The following is a 12,182-nucleotide window of genomic DNA, read 5'->3' as shown; positions in this document are numbered from 1 at the left end:
GTGATTCCGAATTTCCGAACCAGAGAATATATTACTAAAAACATGTCGCCCTAAATGACACACGATTACAACGTTGTGACATCAGTGCGATACAACAGTCATTAAATGGTTGCGCATATCTCAAAAAAAGAAACTGTATTGGATATGTACACCTATAAGCAGTAAAAAATGTCTCGTTGGCAACCTGGCTTGTGATACCGTCACTGAACAAGGGCGTATGTACTGTTTAAAAAAAAAATGCAGAAGGACATAAATTGTAGAAGACAGCTCCTGGCCTCCGGAGTAACCTTATCAGAACACGTACGTTCACGGTATATGCTCACAGAATGAACGAGTAGCATGTTGCTTGAATACATGCAACATATACAAATATTCAATGACGCAGTATGGATATAAAAACATGTTTCACGAGAGACGTACGAAGCACTGTCACGAATGGTGCATACGCCATTGTGACACAAGCCATGAGGACATTCCCGTCTCGTGGAACACAGTGATTCCTCACACGACGGATGCTTCTTGTTGTTGTTGTTGTTTTTCGGTAGTAATGAAACACCTGTTTCGGAGGATTTCGGCGACATTTCTGGTACCCCGCCCGAGATAAAAACTGATTTCATCCGGTGTAAGATGGAGATATAATCGCATTCTCATTAAGTGAAAGAGAAAAAAACTCCAATTTGGTCGCTTATGTTTCGTGTTCTGACTGACAATGTGCTTCCCTTGCGCGCGTTCATAACTGTATTAGCATTACGTCATTGTACGCGTGACGTCACTATAGGGTTTATTCGCATGACGTCAGTCGAAGGAGAGCGCCACCGTCGCTAGCAGATTTACCGCCATAATGCTAGTCCTCAGGCTTTGACTGTCCAGGCCTTCACCCACATTGCATTCACCGTACATTTGGTATTTCAAAGTTATCGTACCGCGCGAATATTATTTGTACCACGTCCAAGTAATTTCCACGTTTTCAACGTCAATAGTCATTCAAATAGTATATGGCAGCGAACGAAAAAACGGAACCAAACTTGGAGGGACTTGGCCTATTCGTAGCTAGTGCCCTCTGGAGGGTGTGACGTCACTGAATAAACTCTAAACGACCTTGTCACTTGATATTAGTTGGGGAGGAGCAGGGCAGCGCAGAGTGACGATGCCGCCAAGATTATTGCGATCAATCCAAGAAACGGGATTGCGCTTTTCTCCGACCGAGTCTATTCAGGACGCAAACCGGTCACCGCCGAAAATTTGCTGCAATTTTGGGCCACGGAGCCAAACCTAACAAAAACACAGGCTGTGGTGAGGACCTGAATAATTACCGGTTGGAACAGAAGCAAAGTTGTCCGGATGAACAGAATATGTGCACGGAGCATGTGCATTATGAAACCGGAGCGTGTACAATTTGGAGTTGGGCCAGTCGTTCAGTATTTCCGGCGGTTCAAGAGAATCTCTTTGCGAGCGGCGGTTCACGTCATATTTAGGTCAGCGACAGGAACCGGAACTGTCATATCGCGCGACATATATAATAGGGAAGTGCTCTCAAATATCTTGGACTTGGAATACTTTGCAGTGCCGATTAAAAATGACGAAAATAGAAAAGCGTGTCAACGGGGGTATTTCTTAGTATCAGACTTTTTCGGGCAAACCACAAATTTGGAGTGTAAACAATGGGTAGTTTTAAATGTGCTGGTCGGATGTCCATTCGGATGTTGAAGGTATAGGTGTTTCCTGAACGTTGCACGAAACAACAACAATCAATAATCTGACGATCAAGTGGGGAGGCTGGGTTGAGGATGTTGCACCAAATGATCCATGTATGTAGCAAAATACAGACCCAGCCCAAACCCTCCCCACCCCTCCTTGTTTTTTTTTTTTTTTTTTTGCAACCCCCCCTAAATTTCTGAGATTGCCCAATACAACTCAGCTTCCAATCCATACACGAGAAGATTGAGGCCTGATTGAGGCCGTTTGCATTGGTGTCACACATTAATTAAGCTACTTTGCATAAAAATTGCCAAGCAAAGGAGCATTTCTCTTCCTGAGTTAAAAACGAGAAAGACGTATTGGGCAATAAAAACCTGCAAGTGATAAAGGTAGGAGCAGCATGAAGGAAAAAAGGAATCTGCTTCGGCTCAAAACACAAGCTGTGGGGACACAGCATGAGAAGGCAAAGCAACTACTACGACATCAATTCAACAGCTGACGTAATCCAATCCAGAAGTAAAGTTTAGGACGACATCATTTGAGGCAGCGTGTCTTGATCATTTCCGTGTTTGTCGTTCTCAAAAACGATTCTGAAATAGTTGTTGTCGTGCCGCACTCAGTACGAGTACCACAATACCGTCAGTTCCAAATTTGAGAATAGGAACCAGGTTAACGCGGGCAACTGAGTGCAACAAAAACTTAAGGACAAAACATATCAGGTTGTTTCTTAATTCGCGTACTCCGTGGCGGCACCGCAAACTCTGTTGTTCATTCGCTGTGTCGTATGCAGATTCATCCTCGGAAGGAGATTCGGTATCTGATATCGTTCCAGGTGATTGTGCTTCTATAGCAGGGCCATTTGATGCCAATACACTTCTATAGCAGGGCAGCGCGGGGCTCCTAGAGCAGCAGCATCCTGCTCAGGGTCTAGACATTCGTTTTGCCACGTTGTGGCAATGCGCAGCCTGCGAGCTTCTTTCCCTGATGATGACATAACATCATGTCCTGTGCGGCGCCTTTACATGGCACTTCTTGCGCTTAATCGGCCACCCCCGAACTCGACGCCTACTCGACGCGGCACATAGCGTGGCGTACGGCCACTGCTGGCTGGCTGGACGCCCGTCGGGCCAGTCTTCAGTGGCGCTTAGCGCATGACGTCTTGCCGCTGCGTGAGCATTTTTCCCGTTTCTGGTGTAACGTCACCCGGCTGTCCCTTCTGCGAGTACAGGGAGTCAGCAGAACATGCTTTCGGTTTATGTTTGTTGCCGGGTGCCCTATGGCATCGTGTAGCAGGCCTCTATAGCCTGACGGATGTTGAGTGGGGCACAGTTCGTGGTCTGTACCCCCTCCCTGTCTCGCAGCGGGATAGGCGGCATTTTGTGCTCTTGGTGGTCGAAATCAACTACCAAGTGTGAATTTCACGCTGTCGATGAGTGCACGCGCAGCAGAGCCGCAGTGTGCAGGAGGTGATTTGGCTAGTTAACGCCGGTATTCGCAAAGTTCTTTGCAGGGAGCGTGCGGTGCTTGGAGCAGTTGAGTTTCACCGTCGCTGGATGACCTCTGACATTCTCTTCAGGGTGGACAATGGCAAGTTCCATGTTAACCTATGAGGTGTCCACATCCTCGTGTTGTTCTCCCACTTGCAGCTTTCCAGTGTCATGGACTGTTGCATGGCGAAACGGACACGTATTGCAATCTCTGAACAGCCTTAGTCGCTGGGCGAGAGTTGGTATTCAGAATGTTGTTCGAGTCTGTTTGAGATGCTACAGGAAGCCTACCCCTGTGGCCGGCCTTCCATTTGATGCCAATACACTCTAGCGGGGCAGCGGGGTGGACCTTCCAACACCAGATGCCAATACAATGCCAATACAATAAGCGGGGTAGACTCCTGACGACATGACCAAGTCCAATTTCACTTCCCGCTCGCACCAGATAGGTTTTTGATATTTTCGTTTGGAGCCCTTTCCCGCAGTTAACACGTTCCCCTCGCACACTAAGAACCAAGAGCAAATGTGTGATGTATATGAGCCTCTTCTCTCGTTCCTTCCACAGGAGCAACCGAACAATGCCAAGATGAATTATTCTGAGTCTGTTGTGTAAATATCTCTTGCATCGAGAGCTATGCAGATACGAGTCCACGTGTTGCGTTTCCTATGCTTGGTATTCAGCGCATGTATTACAGGCAGTCGCCAGAAAAGGATCACACGTGTCGTCGCACAATAGTACATGATAGCCATTTTCCCCAAATCAATACAATAGTCACCTCCGGTGACAGAGGAACGCGATAACGCTTTTGCAACAATTCTAATTTCGGTAATATGCCGGCTCTGTTTCAATCACTCGATACACGACCTTGTGGACCCGTGCTTCGGCAAAATTCTCTATGAAAGAGGCACAATCCGAGCAGCGATGACACCACGTACGAGTAATATACCATCCTATATCATACTACCATGTACGCGTAACTATACTGAGTATCGTTATGTAAACAACTAAGGAGGAGGGGAATTCTTGGAAGTTAGAAAATAAGGAAGGACTCCACCTTTTCTCGTTTCACTTTCGTGTGTCTAGAAAAGGGGCTACCATTTTCTGTTTCAATTTTGTTGAAGCATGCGAATTGCGCGGAATATTTCCGTAATCCAGACGTTCGCTTACGGCCGATATCACACGAATGTGACGCATCCGTGAATAACGCCTCATCAGAAATGGGTCATGTGCCGAGTGTCTGTAAGAAAGCAAGAAACACGGGCCCGTATGCTGGTCGTTAAACGTGCGTTCCTTTGACAGTTCTTGTTTTGAAAGTTTTCCCTAGTCTCGGGGTTCTTTACCAGCTCGCTCGCTTCTTAGCCATTTTTTCATTGTCACATTTTTTACGCCATAGCAACATGACACACACGCTTTCACTGAGCGAACAATTTGTGAAAAGATGACAATGATGGGTTGATGAAAACGGTTCGATGCTCCGAGTATTGCAATGACGCGCCAGGGAATTGTTTACTTTGGTAGAGAGAAAGTAATGGCTGGAGAAACGAAACTATACTGCAATATCGAAAATGACCCTTCTATGTGGAGTATTTCTTTTGCAATGACCTTCCATACTTTCTATTGGCCACAAATCAGGATTGACGGTAAGAACAATTGATCAATCGGAGTTGGTCTTTTGAGTTGAGCTCTATTTGAGTTAAACATTTCCTTGGAGTGTAAAATCTATGGTAAGGTTGGTAGGAACTAGTTTGCTGTTGACGACTGACGTAAGCCAGACCTATATAATTGAAGACTCCTTTCTGTTATTGGTTCATTTGATTAACTCACGAATTTAAGCTGAAAGCTCGAAAACAGGTGACGTGTGCCTTTTCTGTTGTTCAGCATAGCTGTCAAAAAAAAAAAAAAAAAGAAAACCGTACGCCTCCTGTTTTCAAGAAATCAGTAGAGTCATTCCAGATGATGGTTGATTAGGAGGTGAAGTCATTAAGTTTGTCCAGTGGTAGTACTTTTTGTTGGGAAACCGTAGATGCTCCGTTCATTGAACACAATTCATCGGTTGCTAATTAAGCCACTCTTCCCGCAGCTAATATTACACATTCTAACAGAGGTCATATCGTGTATACTAACAGGCACGAGCGAGCGTTGGATTACAGCGTTTGTTTTAGGAGAAAAGCCTTTCCCTATAGCGTGTGTAAAACATCCCACCATATCATGTCACTGTTAGATCGCATGGGAAAACACACTATGACGACCATTTTTTTTTATCGCCTTCGGTATAAAGAGTGATACATGACGGAGGAAACAGTGCTCCTACTTTCCATCATACGGCCGAATGGGAACATCATATAGATAATGAAAATTTCACTCTCGGCGGATAAAAACGCGTTTTCATTATTCTCGTCAGAAAGCAACGTACGTTATTCGTGGCAAAAAGAGCTCGCCGTTGTAGGCCTCACAGATGTGGGCACGACTGACGCCCTGGGACATATGTGCGTCCTGGGCCGACTTCTAAGGGAACTTCACCGCACGCCAATCATTGCCGCCAACGATAGGGTTATCGCTTTTCATTCGAGGAGAGAGGGAGGCGTACGCCTTTTTGTGGCAATTACCCAAATTGCCACAAAAAGGCGTACGCCCTCCTCTCTCCTCGAATCAAAGGCAATAACTCTATCATTCGTGGCAATGGATGGCGCACAGCTTGTTACGTATTTTTTCGCAAACGTTGTTCTTCTCGATGTCGAGGTTCAATTATATGCACACGCTGCCTCTTATTACTAAGGCGTATACTGCTGTTCATGGGCATATAAAATAAAGTTTAAGATTGACTGAGATTACCAACATGCTGACATTCCTCGTGCTTCTCACCCTATCTAGGTCTTGAGCACGTAATGATCACACGGAAAGAAAATGCGTATTTTATTTTAGTTTAGTACCTCGAAGAGGATTTTAAAAATACGAGAGGAAAGCAAAGTGTAAAAGTAATTTGAAAGAAATTTTCAAACATTCCTCGACTACTTATATGACACGGGCGTCATATACTCTGCCGACCATTATCGGACGGGTATACATGACATTCACGGGTAAACAGAAACAAGCCTTTCGGTCCTCCCGCGACTAAGGATGCTCGGAACCAGCCACCATGCAGAATGATAGCTTTCACTTTCCTGAGTTGTTGAAAACGGGAGGCGTACGCCTCTCTGTGGCAATTTGAATTGCCATAAAAAGGCGGCCGTCTCTCTCCTCAAATCAGAAGCGATAGCAGTATCAGTCGCGGTTGGCGCAGACCGTGTTTGTTGCAAAACCGGAAGCGGTGAAGAAGGGCATGTATTCAACCACAGCGTTTCCACGCGTACGGGACGGATTTTACGAATTTCTGCTCACTCCGAGTTTGTTTGTGCACTAGCGAAACTATATATATCGTAGCAGCTTGTTTTTGCGTAATGTTTTTTCGGAGCTCGTTTCGTATTTGAGGAATTCACGTTGCCATTCACTTTTTCACAATTTTCAAAATCTAGCGTCATAAGTGAAAGGAATGTTCCAACCAAAGAAAAATGGTGCTACACTCGGAACGATACTGTAATATAAGTTGTTACTTGTGCGCATATCCCGCCCATCTCTAGATCAACGTGCCAGTTTACAATCGCGAATTCTACATTCTACATCACGAGTTGTGCCAAACTCTGTCTGCAAAAATAGTTGCACCCCTTTTCCGGATGGTCCGCACGATGAACGCTGGTTCTGCAACCCATAAAAACTTTTGACAAGGAACAATATGTCTACTACCATATTTATATCATGCGATCATTTGTACTAAACTTGTTCGATTTGTGTTAATGGCTCATTGGCACGAGGCAATAGGGCGGTGAATCGCTCATCCAATGTGTTGAGCTTCCTCATGCAAACAAAGAATGGTATTTCCTGTAAGGTGCTGCCAATTACAGGATGTCTCAAAAGACGTTACCTACTAAGTATGTGACGAAGAAAGTTTCTGAATTTGGAATCTAATTTTCCTCTCCACGTGTGCGAAAAGCGCTCATGTCTGAGGCTGGCAGCATTCTGTTTTACGACAGCTGTGCCGCTCCGCCGTTCTACGACAGCTGTTCTATGCACGTTCGTAGATTACCGCGTGCACCTACGTGTCAAGTATTTGGCTCTTTAAATATGATCCGTGCGAGGAGCCAGCAGCCACGGTGACGTAGGCTTGGGAAGATAAAGAGGCACGTATATGTGGGAGAACAGTTTAAACGAATAAGAGTAATTAATAACATAGTAAATAATAACCCACTCGGGTCGATCCGAGAGTTGAGTGGACGAGCTAATCGATTACGTCATGCGACTCTGGATCTACATACTCCCTTTTAGATGGGGGCAGTGTTGTAACAAAATGAACTAACGTAATACCGCTACTAAGCAAAAAGTAGCACTGTACTAGCGTCGCTACAAATTTGGAAAAGTAACGCGATACCATGCACTACGAAATAAACGTTCCGTAAATACTGCGCCGGCTATACTTTTCCGCCAGCGTGCAATTCACTTTATCGTGGCTAAATGCGATGCGTTCCATCACATACGCACCACTAATGGCAATCAATCAAGTGCGGTCAACTATAGAGGTTTTTTGGCCACACTGACTACCGAATAATATTATTATTTCTTCATTTTGTTTGGCTCATATACCTACAGTGTTATTTAATGAGAGAAAATAAGTAAATCGCATTCGACAACCTGTTTAAGCTAAGGTAATTCTATCTTGACAGAAGTCGGCGGTACATTTGGAGGAAACGGTCAGAGTAATGTGTGGGACAATGACCCCTGACCTTAGCTGATGCAGTCGAACAAGTGTTTATTGCCGGTCGTCCACGAAGCTACAGATACCTCGTTGAGTTTTTCTGTTCCAAAAGTCACCGTTCCAAAAGTTTATCTACTCCGAACAATATAGTTACTAAACACAGTTTGAAATGGGCTCACACTAGTTTTCCAACTGATTGATTTCTTTTGCAACATTCAAAATCAAACTCATTATCCCCGAATATCCGATTGCGTATGAGAGTTAATGAAATTGACATCAGACTGCCTGGTAACAATTAAGTAAAAGCAATGCCAAGAACAAATTCTTTTCCCACCTTTCTTTTTCTCCTCTGTGTTCAACGTAGCGGTAGCGGACCATCACCCATATTTTCCGTACCGTAATTCCAAATATAGCGGGATCGCTACTCCGGCACTGGAAAAGTAGCGAATATGGTAGCGGCGCTAGTACAGGTTTTTCCGCCCATTTTAATCCATGTGCCATCTGATTTAACCCCGCTGCAATCTGAAATAATTCAGGTGACGGGTGCCGTTTTAATTAATCCATGTTTTCTTTTAAGCACTCCCGTGTGTTCACGCGGGAATATTCCACATGCATGCAGTGGAAGAAGTAAAAAGCTGCTGATGGGACTGCGTCTTATGTTGAGCTTTCGCACGGAGCCGAGATATCGGGAGTTGGAGCGGAGGTCTAGAAGACGACACCCATTGGTCATGTCATCCGCTACGGAGTAGCTTGTGACAAAGCTGCAAGATATTCCCCGCAGCTAGCAGAGCGTAGAAAGCCATGACGGACATAGCAAACAACACCATTGGTCCTGTCATCTGATGCGAAATATCTTGCGATTCAGCTGCAGGATATTCCCTGCGGTTAGAAGAGCATGAAAAGGCATAACACACATCCTGCACACAGCTGGGTCAAAAGATATTCCGTAGCAGACGACAGGACCAATGGTGTTGTCTGCTATACTCCCGCTCCAACTCCCGATCTCGGCACCGTGCGAATTATCAACATAACACACGGCAGAACTTGAGTTCCAACAGCAGTTTTTCTGGGGGGATGTCCCTCGTGTAAATACAGGGTTATAGTCCATAAAAACACCATGGATTAATTCAGATGGCACCCGGATCAAATTAAACAGCACCTGGATTATTTCAGATGGCACCGGGATTAAACTTAATGGCGCCTGGATTATTCCAGGTGCCGCCTGTATTAAATGGCTCCTGGATTCTATGATGAACAAAGCATTAAAATGCAAGAAAGCTGGTGTAACGACGTTGATGATATCATTTCTTTGAGGCGGTGGTAGGGACCGGAGCACGAGTCGAGTACTGACTTGTTGTATTTTGTGTTCCTCTTGTGTCAGAGACGACGCTGCAAAACGTGCATTCAAAAAGCTTAAAGTCTGCCTCGGTGTACATTGTGCATCTTCAAATGTCCTAACTACAGCAGAGGCCAGAGAACTTCCATCAGATGTACGAGGACAACAAGGAACAATGCGGCATCACAAACAGCTCTATGCAAGGAAGGTGGCATGCACGTCCAAATACTCCATAAACGGTACTGCTTTATCACAAACACAGTTGACACCAACGGCAGCCTATCCTCCGTGGACAGTAGAACACGGCTGTTCCTGGTGTACATCCAGAACGGGTTTTTGTTCTGAAAACGCTACAATATCAGGTCACCGAAAGGAACAGATCTTCCCATTGGGACAACTTGGCATTTTTATGCAATTAGTCATTTGACGGTTGAGCAACATATGGCTAAGAACGTCCGCAGGCCCAGAGATGGTACAAGTGAAAACAGCATGTCTATAGCCCTAATAGTTTTTTAATTACGTTTAAGTTTACTACATTGGTCAGGCCGAAGCTCGAATATTGCTCCTCTGTCTGGGATGCTCACTACGTCAACTTAACCAGTCTTCTTGAATCCGCTCGATTCGTAACAAATACTTCCCTTCCAGTGTATCATCCCTTAAACACTCTCTACACGCCCAAGATATTTCCGTCTCTTTTTCAAATTCTTCCACAATCCCCAATTGCGCCCTAACTTCATACAACCTGCCTCATACATCTCCGCCAGGGTCGATCATACCTTAAAAGTCACCCGACTCCGGTGTAGATCCCTTCATCCCATGGACCATAACCGAATGGAACTCTCTTCCCCAGGCGCTGGTCACCATTACACATTTTGAAACCTTCAAGAATGTACTTTCTCAATACCTAGGGTTCATTATTATTTGTGATTTCTCATATTGTAGCACATTGCTCTCATTGTACTCACTGTAAATGTCTTGTTGCATTGATGTGATTTTCTTCTTTTTTGCCTTCCCTCCCTCATGTAACGCCCACAGGGCCTTTTGAGGTACAATCATAAATAAATAAATAAATAATAAAAATGTGTAAAAAAAAACCCTGTATACATTGCGCTTCAGAGCACGGTGTCCAAGCCATAACATCACCCTTGGGAAGTGGATGCATGCCGACAATAGTACGGGACATTCTCACCGCACACAAGAATCCAGTGGACAAACAAACCTATCGAGAGAGACAAACAAAGCCAGATGTGAAAACGTAATGTTTGCGACGTTTCTCCACATAGACCCGGAGCTGAAATTCCGCCCAGTATACCGCGACATATTCCAACAGTTTTGCATAGCGTGGTGTGAGGTCTTCCTTATAACATCACACACCACGCTCAGCAAACTGGCCAGTGTGTGCAACTGTAGAAGTACATGACGACGACGATACCTTCAGTTTTATTTTATTTTTTCTATAAACAAACTCAAAACGAAGCACATCCCCGAGCGCTGCACAAGATATGCACCCAAAGGAGTTTATAGAAAAAATAAAATAAAACTGAAGGTATCGTCGTCGTCATGTACTTCTACAGTTGCACACACTGTCCAGTTTGCTGAGCGTGGTGGTGGTGTTATAAGGAAGACCTCACTCCTCTATTGTCCAAGTGGTCTAGAGTCTAGACCACTTGGACAATAGGACATTCGAGGTGCTGCTCAACAATGAAACTTTTGTTTTAAGCGTTCTACGAATACTGTCATTATTTTACCAAAAGGAGGCATCTCTCGAGCCCACCCATAAAAGCTGCAACTTATGTAAGGTACGTTTCTCCACACGTGTGATCGCAGTGCGGGAGAGCACGCTTTACAGACGCGTTGACGGGACGTTGCCTCGCAATGATGCATTTCGAACATAAGCCAGCGCTTCTGCATCGCCTAAAGCGAAACAAGTCGTCGACGACTATGCTAGCTTTACGCACTATTTTGAGGACGTCTATAATCTGTTCTGTAGTTGACTCACAAAGTGGGAAGAACTAACTCTAATATACATATATTTATTTATTTATTTTCAGTACCTGAAATACCCTCCTGGGGCGATACATGAGGGGAAGAAACATCCAACACTTAATACAAATTGACAACGGTGCACTTATTAACAATAAAGGTAAGTAGCTTCGAAATGATGCATGATCGGAGATGGATACGAGTCGTTGTTTGAGGGGAAAGTGAGTACAGGGATCGTTTAATCTAGATGAGATGCCCCCCAAACAGACACCGTGGCTGAACGAATATAGTTTATGGAAGAGACACAGGCGAGAAAGTTTCCTACGCTGCTGGTGTGCAGCCACCATGCCAAGATACGAAGGTGATACTGGATGGATACGAGAAAGAATAAATCTGGTAGCACGATTCTGAACAGATTCAAGGAGATCGACATGATTAGCTTGGTGTGGGTCCCAGGTGCTGGAAGCATACTCAAGTTTGGGCCGGACCAAAGTCTGATATGCAAGACATCTGACAGAAGCCGGTGCTAGCCGTAGAGTCCGACGAAGAAAGACCACGATTTGCATTACTGACGAAGCCACGAATGATTCACTCGGTTTATTCTGGAACAGACTACATTGCAAGTGTACCCGAATAAACCGAGTGAATGTTCACTCGGTTTGTTCGGGTACACCTGCTGTGTGGTCTGTCGAACGTATCTGAACTAGGCTAAACCTTAAAAAAAAGTCTTTTTAAAAATTGTCTGAACTGAGGCGCTACTAAGAACAAAAAGAACCTGACGGGAAAAAGAAAAAGGAAAAACGTACTGTGACACCATCGTGCATTTTTAGGATAATTGCTTAAACGAGGGTAGTTGAATAAATCTATCCAAGCTAATATTCTTGCTTCGGG

At 44.7% G+C, this 12,182-nt stretch overlaps 1 long non-coding RNA gene across 1 annotated transcript in view; it reads left to right on the top strand.

The window, feature by feature from the left end:
• The window catches only part of LOC135393570 (uncharacterized), a 29,131-nt gene that overhangs the window by 2,749 nt on the left and 14,200 nt on the right, over window positions 1-12,182 (top strand). Inside the window, exon 3 of the long non-coding RNA XR_010422673.1 lies at window positions 11,360-11,451. This is a non-coding gene — a long non-coding RNA (uncharacterized LOC135393570). The remainder of the gene's footprint in view (window positions 1-11,359; window positions 11,452-12,182) is intronic.

The sequence above is a fragment of the Ornithodoros turicata genome, chromosome 4, assembly GCF_037126465.1.
Source record: "Ornithodoros turicata isolate Travis chromosome 4, ASM3712646v1, whole genome shotgun sequence".
Taxonomy (NCBI): Eukaryota; Metazoa; Arthropoda; class Arachnida; order Ixodida; family Argasidae; genus Ornithodoros; species Ornithodoros turicata.
This window is presented reverse-complemented; position numbering and strand designations above follow the sequence as displayed.